Below are 13,289 nucleotides of genomic sequence, written 5' to 3'. Positions count from 1 at the left end.
AATAAATAAATCGTATTTATAAATGCATTTATAAATTTTATGCTTGTGATATCACAAAAATTAATAAAAAATCTGTAGCATGCTTTAAGGCTGACATTATTGAAGAAAATTCTTTATAATTTACAACTTTTTTATTATCGAAAAAATCGTATAACTTATATTTCGGATAATTCACAAGTTTACTATTATTTCTGTTTTTTATAAATAACCAAGTATATTGTTACTTCAATGAATTGCAAACTTCTAATTAAAGCTTATACCAACATTAAGCTCTTTAGACTTTTTTCATTATTCATTCATAATAGTTATCCGTTAAATGGTTTCGACAGTAAATGTAAACAATATACTCTTTGGTTTAAAGTTTCAATTAAATTTTTATTATAGTATATTGTTTAAACGTTTTCATTGGATGTAAAATACAGCATTATTCAAAAGTCGTAACTGGAAAGATCGTTTTAAAGTGATTTTTGATGATTTGTAGACATCTAGTTTGCAATTCACCCATAATTTCAAAATCATTTCTTTCTCAAAGCGTTGTAAATTTAATGTATGTCCACGTAAATGAAATAATACGAAGAAAAAGTTCAATGGTGACAAATCGCTTTACCTTGTTAGCTAATTCACAACACTAAAATTTAAATTATTCACAATTGAAAAACTTCTCTTACAACAAAGCCAAAACAGTATATGTATTGTGAGTTGTGATACCATGCTGTTGAAATGAAATATTTCCTCATTTATTGAAAAACAATGAAAACTATTTGTAATCACACTCAACTCTAGTTATCAAAATTCACAGTTTATGTCAGACCTTCGTGGTATTCAAAAAAGTGTGTGTTTATCACACCTCTGGACAAAATGCAGCGTCATTCATTAATCTTTTATGGATGTTTTGATCCTGCGATAGTTACTAATAAATTTTTACTACTCAAGATTGCACAATTTTGTTTGTTGTTTGACTTATCGAACCACCCTCATATTTAAATATCAATTAATTCAATCCAAAAATCAGGCACAATGTTTGAGAGGGGTCTTAAGGGTGTAAAGTCTACCCAAAATACATGCATATATTAATATATCTATTCAATCCAAAAATCAGGCACAGTATTAGAGAAGGGGCGTAAGAGGATGAAGTCCATGCAAAATACATACATATGTTTATGCATCTGTGGCGCACGAGTCTTTCAACGGCAAACGCAATTTTAGTTTGAAGATCTTGTTTGAAAATTGCAGTTACGTGCGCAGCAATGGTGCAGTCTAACTCTCCCTAAATTCATTTATTCATGAACATTGTGAAATAACTATTGTGTAAATAGTAATAATAAAAGTGAATCTAAGTTAATATCAAAAGTTGTGTGTTACTTCACTCGTTATTCATCTCTATACATCTATATATTTTTTACTAATGCATTGGGACTATTTGATAAGACACAATTTTTTTTGTATTACTTAAATTATCTGAAAGTTCTTCCTTAAGGTAATTTCTGACCATTTATACTTTCTCTTCTACATTCTTCGAACTATTTCATAAAATGTATTCAAATTTAACATTTATCAACACTATTTTAGCCTTTACTGTAGAACTACACAAGACATTTATTCGACTATAGCGGAAATTCAACTTACTAACCGCAGTTGAAATGAAATTTTCGTTTTTAATTTTCCAAAAAACAGAACAGAATATAGGAAACGAAGTTCTGCTAGAGAAGACAGCCTTAAAAAACTGATAAAACACACACTATCGCATGCTCATAAGTAAACAACAAAATACACATATGCACAATTTCTCACTTATAGTAAACAAACACAAACAATCAAGCAATCACAGCTTGAGCACCACGAATACACAACGAAACGTTTCAAAAGTGCAGCTGTGTAGTGTAGAGGTTAGCGGCAAGTAAAATTTCATTTTCGAAGTGGCAATAGAACTAACACTGGCAGTAGATATAGAAACAGCAGTAGTGGCAGAAGTTAATACAAGCGAAAATAGCGTTGATATCAACACATGTGTGGATGTGTGACGTAGTAGTGTCAGATGTGACGATGACGGCGATGTTAGTAATTGCCGTAAATTCAATTGACTACGCTACCATCTTACGTACCAACACATATATACATTCATACGCACACAAAAAACAAAAAAAAACACAAAATGTGTTATTGTATGTGAAGAATAAACATGCCTGCTAACGTACATATGTACATATGTACATACGTGTATACGCTAACGTATCAACTGAACTAAAATAGCAGCAGCAGCAACAACAACAAAAACAACAAGCACATTGAATACAATTTGCACCGCACAAACACACAAATCTTTGCCTAGTGCTTTGTGCAAAAGGCGTTGAAAGCACCATTTCGGTGTATAACTTGCATGAAAAACTGAAAACAACAACAGAAACAACAAAAACAACAAGTTAAATTGCAGAACAAAATTGGTTAAAGAATAAAAAAACAAAAATAGGGAATAAAATCATTAGAAAATCTTGAGCTTTTTAGAAAATGAAAATCAAATTGAATAGAAATTCAAATGGAAATGAAAACAGAAATGTTTGTGCTATCTTAGTTTACGTGTATGTGTGAGTTTATGTGTGCGCGGTAATAATGTATGTATGCGTGCCTGTATTAAGTCAATGCGTTTTGATAGTAAATCGAGTGGAAATTATATTGTGAAGGTTATATAGTTCAATATTTGATTTGATTCTTTATTTCACTTTATTTTCAACCTTTAATGAATGCTTCACCACTTACCATGTTAAGTGCAAATACGAGTATGTGTAAAAAATTAAAAGCACGGTGGCAACACTGGTTGAAAAAAACTCTTTGGACGTGTCATAAGTTTAAATAATTGATACCCTAAAAGCAAATGGTACGTGGGGTAACTAAAAAATATTTTACTATTTTTTTTTTTTGAGTTTGTTTTTAAGGCTCTTTTTCATATAAAGCACTCGTGTACTCACTTTGTGTTGTGTTAGTTTAATTTACAAAATCGGCATTTTTTCCAGTTAAAGATTTTATGCCAATGGTTGAACCTCTCTAACAAAGGTAACTAATCAAAATTCAAAACACGCAAATGAAAGTTGCTAACTAGAAAGTCAACTAAAAAATATGCCGGAAAAAAAATGTGTTTGAAATCTCATTGACAAAATGTGGCTGCCTCTGCATATTTTTGTGTATATTTGCACATAAATGAGATGTGTGCAGAGAAGGGTTTTTCTATGTGGGTCAATATGGGTCAAGTGATTTTTATGGTTATTAAATGCCAACAACAACAGCAAATTTACAACAAAATACGCTCAAGCGAAATTAGTCGAAAAGTTGAATTTGTAAAAATTTTTATAGTTTTACCTTTGAATGTCCTCAATTTAGGTTAATTCTTTAAATAAATTTTTTATTAAATATTATTCACTTCTATTATAAAGATTATATATAATTGTGAAGCAGACAATTGGTATGTTAATAAAGACAAAAATTATTATTTTTAAATAATGTTTTTAATAAAACAAATTGTGATTATTTTAGCTATATTCGATAGCATCTATTAACAAAACACAATAATTTGGTTTTTATACATTTTATTTATAAAGAGGTTTTTCGAGAAGTAGTGAACTACAACAACATAAATTCTTTTTATATTATTTTATTTAATTGAAAATTTGGCTGACCATACAGCTGTTTCGAGTATTGCCAAATACCTTCATCAGTGGTCTTGAAAATAATTCTTGTATTTAATTATTCGTACATAATTTTTTGAAACTGCAAGTACCAGAAATCGAACTCGTATCGTGTCAAATTGAAAGCTCAGAGTCAGCTTATACAAATATTTATTTTTTACAGAATTAAAAAAAATTAACAACTTTGTAAAATTTAAAATTAACTCGTTTTACAAATATTAAATTATTTAAAAAAAATTATCAGTTATTTAAATAAATAAATATAACAGAAAAAGTTTTAGAACAATTACAAAACTAAGAAAAAATTTTAAAATTATTCAGTATCTCAATTAAATAAGTTAGCTAAGGAAAAATTTATCGCTTAACTCAAGCAATCAATATGAGACGTTCACAAAATTACAAAAAAAAACAAAATAGACCTATCAACCTCTAACCTAAATAACACAACATTAATTGAATTTTTGTGAATTTAATGGTTACAAGTAAATTAATCCATTAAGTCTGAAGCCCTATAACAAAAAAAAATATTATTAATGCGTTATGACTGCTTAATTAGATAAATATTTTTTTTATATTTCTTTTTTATATTATTATTTTTTTTATATTAAAATGTTTTCAGTACAAAATGGACTGATTTGGTTGTAAATATTTTGATGTTTCAATTAAATTCACTTTAAAATAACCACTTCTAATATTGTGTTGTTACATTTTAATATAATATTATGTATACGAGCTTCAATAGAATATTTTTGGTTAAATAATATTGTGATAAAATATGGCAAATTTTGCTACATATTTGTCGAGTATAGAATTATATGAATTCAATACCAAAATTCAAATGATGGCAATAGTAGATCCGGCGAAAAAATTAATTGGGACCTTTTCTAACATAATTAATGAAGCTGTTAGTGAAAGGTCACACCCGTCTTATCTAAACTTTTAAAGCATTTCAACAAGTTAAGAAATTTGAATCATTTAAAGCATAGTTAAAATACTACACATTTTCTTTTGTTAAATCCTAACATTAAATGAAACAATAATTTATCCAATTGGTTATAAAATACTTCTGAGTTGTATATATTATCGTCCAGCAGCTCTATTATTTTTCTGATGAGCATCAGCTTTCGAACTGATTTGAACCAGTTCATTGCTTTCACTCCATCTCCTATGTTTAATATTGTTGTATGCAACAGACATTTTAGAGAAGACAAAAGTGGTGAACCTCCTAAAACGACCGTTTCTTCTCATTTATAGGATCAGAGTCTGTTATAACTCTCACCTAAAATTGTTTATTTTGAAGGAAGTTGCATTGTAATTTATGTGAGTTCCCCAGTGTAATAAAGTAAAGCAATAAAATAAGCTAGAGTTATAAATCGATGGACCATATATAATCATATATATTGATGCTCTTAATGACAGCAAGTTATTATTATATTTTATGTCCAGTTTTATGCTCATGCGAGCAGTTGAAAAATTAAAGCTTTGTGAAAATGAAGCGCAAAACAGCATAAATAATAAAAAATAAATTAATTTTAAATGAAATAAGTAAAAATCATATCAATACAATTTTATTTATTTTTATGTATGAGTAATTTTATTCTAAAATAAACATATTCATAATATTTTCATATTTAACGTTAAACTACAAATTTATTCGTAAATCATATCTTCTCCTACTTATACATATTATACTTAATTTAATAATACAAAAATATTTTTATAAACTCCTCATACAGAAACTAATAAATTGAGTAAAAATAATAAAGCATATTTTCTCATATTTTCTAAATAAATATAAAAAACGCTTAAGTATAAAATTTAATAAAAAAATATACATGTATTTTACATTGCCAATTGAATGAACTAATATTTATTCATATACTGGCATTTATACCCATACTTTAGATCTGCTTCAATGGTTTAAGCCACATATAGTATAGAATCCAGCAAGTGATACTCGTATAACAAAATATATTTTTATATATGTATTCGCATACTAGGTTTTGCACAATTTAACATTCTAAACATCTTCATCTGAGTGTAATATGACTTCTAACATTTTTCTGCCTTTTCGAGATGACTTTCAATTGTCTGTGGTCATAATGTGAGCAGACAATATAATTTCCTAAAGAAATAAACTTATTTCCGTCTGCTTTGTATATAAAAACTCAACATTTTTCATCATTACTCGTACGAATATTCTTTGGCTTGGCCCATCAGTGCGTTTATTATGCCAACTGGGCCATAAACAGACAGAGCCGATTTTCCACTTGAATTATTCTATATAATAAAATAACATTTTAATAAAATAATTTCATTTCAAATGATAAATTTGTATTTCAAAGAAAATGTAACAAATTATATTAGAGCAGTATATTACTTGGAAATATATGTAGAAATTACATATGTTATAAATATAGAACTTTGATTAATATTAAGTCCTTTTAAAAATACATTTTGCTTATGTTCAGTGATTTGTCTACAGGTGAGTATATTTTATTGTAAAATATACTACAATATACCTATAGCCCTTGATATAATTAGAGTTTAATTTTTATTGAAAATAAAATTAATGGCCAAGAGGATAGTGACATCAGCAATAACTCCCTGTTCCTAATACAATCTTAATTGTAAAATAAATTTATTGTTTATTGTGTATTATTTAAAACTGAATTTGTAAACAGATTCCAATATAAATAACCGCCTTATATATTTCCGAGAGCAATTGGAGTAATATTAAAGCAGTAGAGTGTATTCTTTTCCAAAGTATTCTAGAGTACATATCCCAGTAGCAGTAATAATACTCCACCGTGATAAAGAAATCAATGAAATTTTAAGAGCATTTGGCGTAATATAAGACCAGTACAGTAGTCTTTTCTGGAGTACACTTCCCAGGAACAGTAATAACACTCCACCCTGAGGAAGAAATCTGAAAAATTTTAAGAGCAGTTGGAGTAATATAAGAACAGTTGATTATTCCTTTCTGGAGTATTCTGGAGTACTCTTCCCTGAAACAGTAATAATAATCCACCCTGAAGAAGAAATCAAAGAAATTTTAGGAGCATTTGGAGTAATATAAGAGTAGTAGAGTATTCTTTTCTAGAATATTCTGGAGTACTCTTCCCAAAAACGGTAATAATAATCCACATTGAGAAAGAAATCAAAGAATTTATAAGAGCAGTTGGATTAATATAAGAGCAGTAGAGTATTCTTTTCTGGAGTACTCTTCTTAGGAGCAAAAATAATACTCCACTCTGAGGAAGAAATCAAACAAACTTCAAAACATCGACGATACATATATATATATAGAAATATATAAAAATAAAAACTAATTTACTAGCTTTTATTTTATAAACATAAGCCTTTTCAAAAAACAAAAACATTTAAAAAAGTGAAAACACAACTACTCTAAAGAAATATATTTTCGTTTGATATTGAGTAGGTATGTAGCCTAGATTTAAGAAACATTTTTCTTTAAAAAATATAGTACCAATGACTTGTAATCTAACACTGATTAAATTTTATATAATCTTAGATAAAAACAAGAATGACTGTAAATTGAGATTACTATATCTAATGTTGTCCAATTAAATGGTTTTAGGTTTGCTTTTGCTCCCAATGGAGAATGGAGTTCGAAAAATAATCAAAACCAATCAAATACATGACCAAAAAGAGTTTCAAAAGAACACATTTCTGTCTTTAAATATTTTAATCTCTTTAATGAAACTTATAACGGAATATATAGCAACAGATAAAAAATATTTGCTTTTAAAAACTGTAATCAATGGATAACAATAGATAAAGGCTGCAATAGTCGAAATATTGCACTCGCAACTGAACTTAAGATAGACATGCCTATGATAAGTTATAGATATTTAATATTTGTAAACAAGATAGCTTAACCAGTCCATAATATTATGTTATCCATTAGCGTTGATTCAGTGGTCAGCCGCTCCTCAGATAGCCTATTATCTGAACTTTATTAAAATAGCTTTCTTTAATATTTAGCAGTTACTAGACTAACTTAAAAGATAACTTAAAAGGATAGGAGCACAAAATGAGAGTTAGTGGGTTGATTAGTTGTAACATTTGCTAGAAAGAGCGATAAACGAAATGATACTCTAAAAGATCCTTTTAATAAACCCACTAATCTCTGGCAAAACAAAAGTCTGCAAGGAATAGATCTTATGCCCACTTATGCATATGGGTTTAAATAAACCTACTAATCTCTGGCAGAACAAAGGTCTGCAAGGAATAGATCTTATGCCTACTTATTAATCAAAACCATTATCTAAAACATCATCCAACTATTTTTCATAAACAAACGAAATTTCGTATTTAATTTATTAAATACTTTAAACTCTTAAATACTGGAATTCTTTCAATGAATGCTTTGTGGTAGCATTTAAAGAATTTAATAACCAAATAATTATTATTAACATTCATTCTTTATTAAATAAATATTAAATATTCTTCTTTTTAAAAATATTTTCATAACTATTAACATTGAAAATTGTTTAGGTCCAAGCACAACGAATAGAAGGAGACTTTTTTGTTCAATTATAATATTTCATTAAAATTTCATCAAAATATTTTGATTAAATTAAATTTTTATTTCTTATTAATTTTAACTAGTATTTATTGTAAAACAAATAAAGACAAATATATTTATCTATAAATAAAATATTTCAATTTAGAATATTTTCGCTTTGATTTAAGCATGTCAAAGAGAGGAAATCTGTCTTAATAGATAAAAACCGTACAAACAAAAAATAATTTACCACAAAATGTTCAAAGCTTAACATGTTTAACAATTTTCTTATTAATAAATAAAAATATTTTAATATTTTTAAATAATTTTTTCATATTTGTTTATCACTCTACATGTGTTCTTTTATATTATAAAATCAAGATATATAAACCACAGGAAGGAAATATGACAAACACATCTTCTTCTCAAAAACACACACAAAAACAGTCGTCAAGGAGATTCTAATTTTGGCACTTTTCATATTAATTTAATTTTATACTCTAATAAAATAGATATTTGTTGAGAATGGTCTGCAATTTTTGTTATTTGAACCTCAAAAAAGTAATACTCGTAAGTAATGAAAAGATAACAAAAGAAAAATACATTAAATAAACAAAAATAAGTAAATGTAATTGTTATTTATTTAAATAATACTATTGTTCTTATATACATATCTACAGATATCTGATACGACTAATTTTGTTATGATTCACAAATAGTATAGTATCTATAGACATATTTATTTATATCTTTTGTTGGTGGTTTGAAAAATTATTCAACCAAAGCTGCTCCTAATATTACTTCTTTCAATCTCAGCAATTTAATATCTGCAAAAACCACAAAATTTTTGCTTCTGTGCTTGCGAGTATGCATTATGCCACATAAAGACAAAAGCATACTTTACACTCGTTTTCCCATTCAAAGTACGATTTTGCAATTAAAATTCAAATAAATTCAATTTGAGTAACCAAAGTGTATATAAAATTATTTGCAGATTTGGAAGATTTACATTGTTTTCCATGTTGAACGTTTTAAAAATTTATTTTCAATTCATATTCCTAATGGTGTAATTGCTGCAGTGGTTTCATTGGTTTCCATATCAAATGCTTACTTTGGATTTATTACTAATAATGGATCTTTTCAAACATTCATTTAGATATATTAAATATCTAAAATTTGAGAATTTATACATATTAAATATTTAAAAAATTTAAAAAGACATTGAATATTGAAATTCAATGACTTTTTATCATATAATTTTTAATACAGTACTTTATTTACATAAAACTTATTGATTACCTTCAATAATTATATTTCTTTAAATTAAACTTATTTAAAATTGAAATATTCAATCAAATTGAAACACACTAATAAAGATTTATTCATGGTTCTAATTTGAAAGCATCATTTCAATTACATATGTTCACCAGAGAGGGAGGTGAAGGGGCTAGACCCATTGCCCTTGCAACAATAAATAGAAGGCTTACATTTATGCATACACATTAATTAGTTATGCATCATGACTAATTAATAAGATAAATTTTTTTTCAAAGGATTGAAATGATCTGAAAACACCTTCTGAAGTAAATTTTTGGCAAAGAACCTCAATCCAAACTTTCATATGTTTCATTTACGAATACGAATCGTCTAACAGATCTAAATGCGCTATAAGATATAAAAATGATGAGCTATAAAAATAATGATTTTAAAGATATCAAATTTTTCTCATCGCTCAACAAATATGTCAACAAACAAAATTTTCATCATCTGGAAAGATCATTACATCCACAAAAAATCACGGCATATTGTAACAGTCAGTCTGATAGGCTCGTAGTTTTTTATAAATGATGAGTACAACAAACTATCAAATCTATTCACTTAAGCCATATCTTAAACCGTTTTTTTTTGTCGTGAAATTTTAGACATGAATTTGAATTTATATGGTTCACAATATATTATCACAAGGCACACAATTCGTTCCGATTTGGTTCACAGAATATTGTCATAAGGCACACAATACGTTCCATTTTGGTTCACAGAATATTATCACAAGGTACACAATAAATTCCATTTGGGCTATATTCCGTTTTAGCTACGTTTGGTGAAAATTTTCTAGATATATAAGTTCTCGTAAGAATAATATAAACTGGTTACGAAGAATATGCGATTTCTCATCATTGAACTTTTTCGTAGAGTTACCAAAGGGTCGTCTTTATACGGACAATACTTAAACTGTCGAGACTTTCAAATGAATATTCATCAAATATTTCTAGTTGGAATATTGTCAACTCTATTTATGCTTATAAGTACTATATGATATGCCATGGAAGACATTAAATTGTTGTCATTTTTCACATCTAGTAACAAGGTTGACGATGTCGATTGCGAGTCTTTTGGAACTGTCTGTTACAAGTGCCACGGCAAAGTTCGCTATCACAAGCACTGCGATTAAATACACTAGAATGACGAATATAAATTAAAATCTTAATAACGACAAGCTTAAGTCTGTCTCAGATCCGTTGAGAATGACAACACCTATTTTTTAGGTGTTGTGAAATGTTTTAAATGAATAAATTTCAATAAGATTCAATAATAAAGTGTTTTTTATTAATTTATTTAAATTATTTTTATTAGTTAAATATTATTTTAAATAATCAATAAAATAAATATATTTTCCAATTATGAAAGTGTGAAAAATTTGTATATATAATTTTATATTGAATTCATTTATATTTGATTTTTTAAAAATATTTATTTACCTATAATAACGAGAACTATCGCAACACAGAGAATAATTGATTTGGTTTGAAATTGAATTGAAATGAAAAATTCTCAAAAATAAAATATAAAAATGCAATTTGCATTATAGTATTTTGGTAACAAAACTTTTCAGCATAATTTAATATGTTTTCATGATAACCCAACAATTAAGTTTATGCAAACTAAATTCTTTTATGATTAAACAAACCCAACTAGAACTACTCGTAAAATAGCCAAAAACCAAAAATATGTAGAAACATAAAAGTAATCGCTGCCATACAAATGAAAATATCGCATAATTACATTTTACAATAATTTTCCACTTGCTTTTGCGGTGAATTTGCATAACATATGCGAGAACATGCTTACGAATAGAAATTTGCATAAAAGCTTATCCTAGTACCAATAGAACACCAAAAGTGGACCGACCGGCCGACGGTCGGTAACCGAGCTACGCTTGTTACGCTTGTTTACACTAATAGAATATGCGCTCATATGCAAATTGTAGTAGACTCTCTTATAACATTTGCACACAAATAATTCTATTAGTTTTCAAATATTTAATTGGTTTTAATAATTAAACAAGTACAACAATTGGCATGACTACAACAATAACAATAACAATAGCAGATATTGCCCAACTTAGTATACAATCTGATACCATTGTAAACAGATACAACACTAACACACCCGGAGCCACCTATGCACGGTTGTTATAAGTTATAAGTGTGTTCTAGTGTTAATATTGAGCAGCGATAGTTGTTATTCCTGTTATTCCAGTTAGGCCAATAGATGTGTAACTTGTGTGCTACCGAAATAATTTAGAAAGTATATTTTGGTATCAGGCAAATCCAGATTTGAAAAACAAAGGCCACAACTAAAACAATTTGTCATTTGTGGAGCACAATTGAAATTTTATGTTTGTCATTTATGTTGATTTGAATTAAAATTTCACCCAACCGAATCATAAGTGAAAATAAAATAATATAGCATTTATTTGTACAACCATTGCAATATCAATTATAATATACAATATACATTATTTTTGTGTGTTTATGCTAAGTAACGTTTTTGTCCACAATTACCAAACCAAAAATACTTCACACCAAACAGAATACTGAGCCGAAAAGTGTGCTTCTATTATTTGCTTTTTCATTTAAGTTTCTGTGATTTTCAGAGTTCATATGCAGAGTTTATTGGAGTGATGCGGTCCGTCAGTGGGTATGAGTAATTTAAATGATTGGTTATATACTATTTTTAAAATTTTAAAAATTCAATTGAAAATATTGTTATGTTGTGATTTTGCTTACAAATGCAAATGCAAAATTTCTCAACAAATTTATTTTCTTTACATAAACACATTTAGTACAAATATAAACTGCCTATGACATTCATAAAAAAAATATTACAAAGTATTTTCTCAATTGTGATTTTTTTTGTTTGTCTTTAATAGACAAAAATTTTGTCTATTAAAGAAGTACTATTTTGTTTTAATGAAAAATTTTGAAAATTCAATAATAAATCAAAAAATTCCATACAAATCAAGAGTTGAGTACACAGTATAGTAACAATATACATACAAGTTATAAAAAGCGAAGCATTTTGCACAACATACATATAATATATACTATAAAAGTCAATATATAACATTTTTTAATTGAACTTTATTTACAGAGAAACATGTGTATTCGGTTGTAACCACTTTTTTTTAAATAGAGGAAACTATATATCATCACATAAGCACAAACTGAAAACAAATCGAAATTGTTGTGTCAGGAAATATTTACAGACTCCTCTCTACCAAAAAAAAAAAAAAAAAAACAAAAACTCAAAACTAAATAATATAAATACTCGTAAAAACATTGCAAGGAAATCGAAAAAGCAATAAATCATAAATGTTCAATACCAAAAAGAAAAAAAATTAACAAAAAAAATCAAATAAATTTTTATGGCAACAACAAGTCTAGGACAGATTTGCTTAACTTTTTACCAGTTTACTATATATATCCATATACATATGTATATATATATATACATATATATATTTAATATAAATTGAAATTATTTGGAACTATAAGAAAAACCGAAACCAATACTACTCAATTTTAAGTTTGTAAAAATTTATTTATGTGGTACGCAACCTCTTCACTTAAGTGAAAAACAAAATTTGTTGGGTTGACAAATTTAACACAATTTAAAAAACAATTCAGACAGAAAGTATATTTGTTAGCAAATAATTTTTTATATAAAATAAAATATATTGCTTTTGAATTTTTTTTTTATGAGAATTTTTGTTCCTTGCTTTTATTTTTTAATAGTTC

The sequence above is a fragment of the Teleopsis dalmanni genome, chromosome 1 (genome assembly GCF_002237135.1).
Source record: "Teleopsis dalmanni isolate 2A chromosome 1, ASM223713v2, whole genome shotgun sequence".
Lineage (NCBI taxonomy): Eukaryota > Metazoa > Arthropoda > Insecta > Diptera > Diopsidae > Teleopsis > Teleopsis dalmanni.
This window is presented reverse-complemented; position numbering follows the sequence as displayed.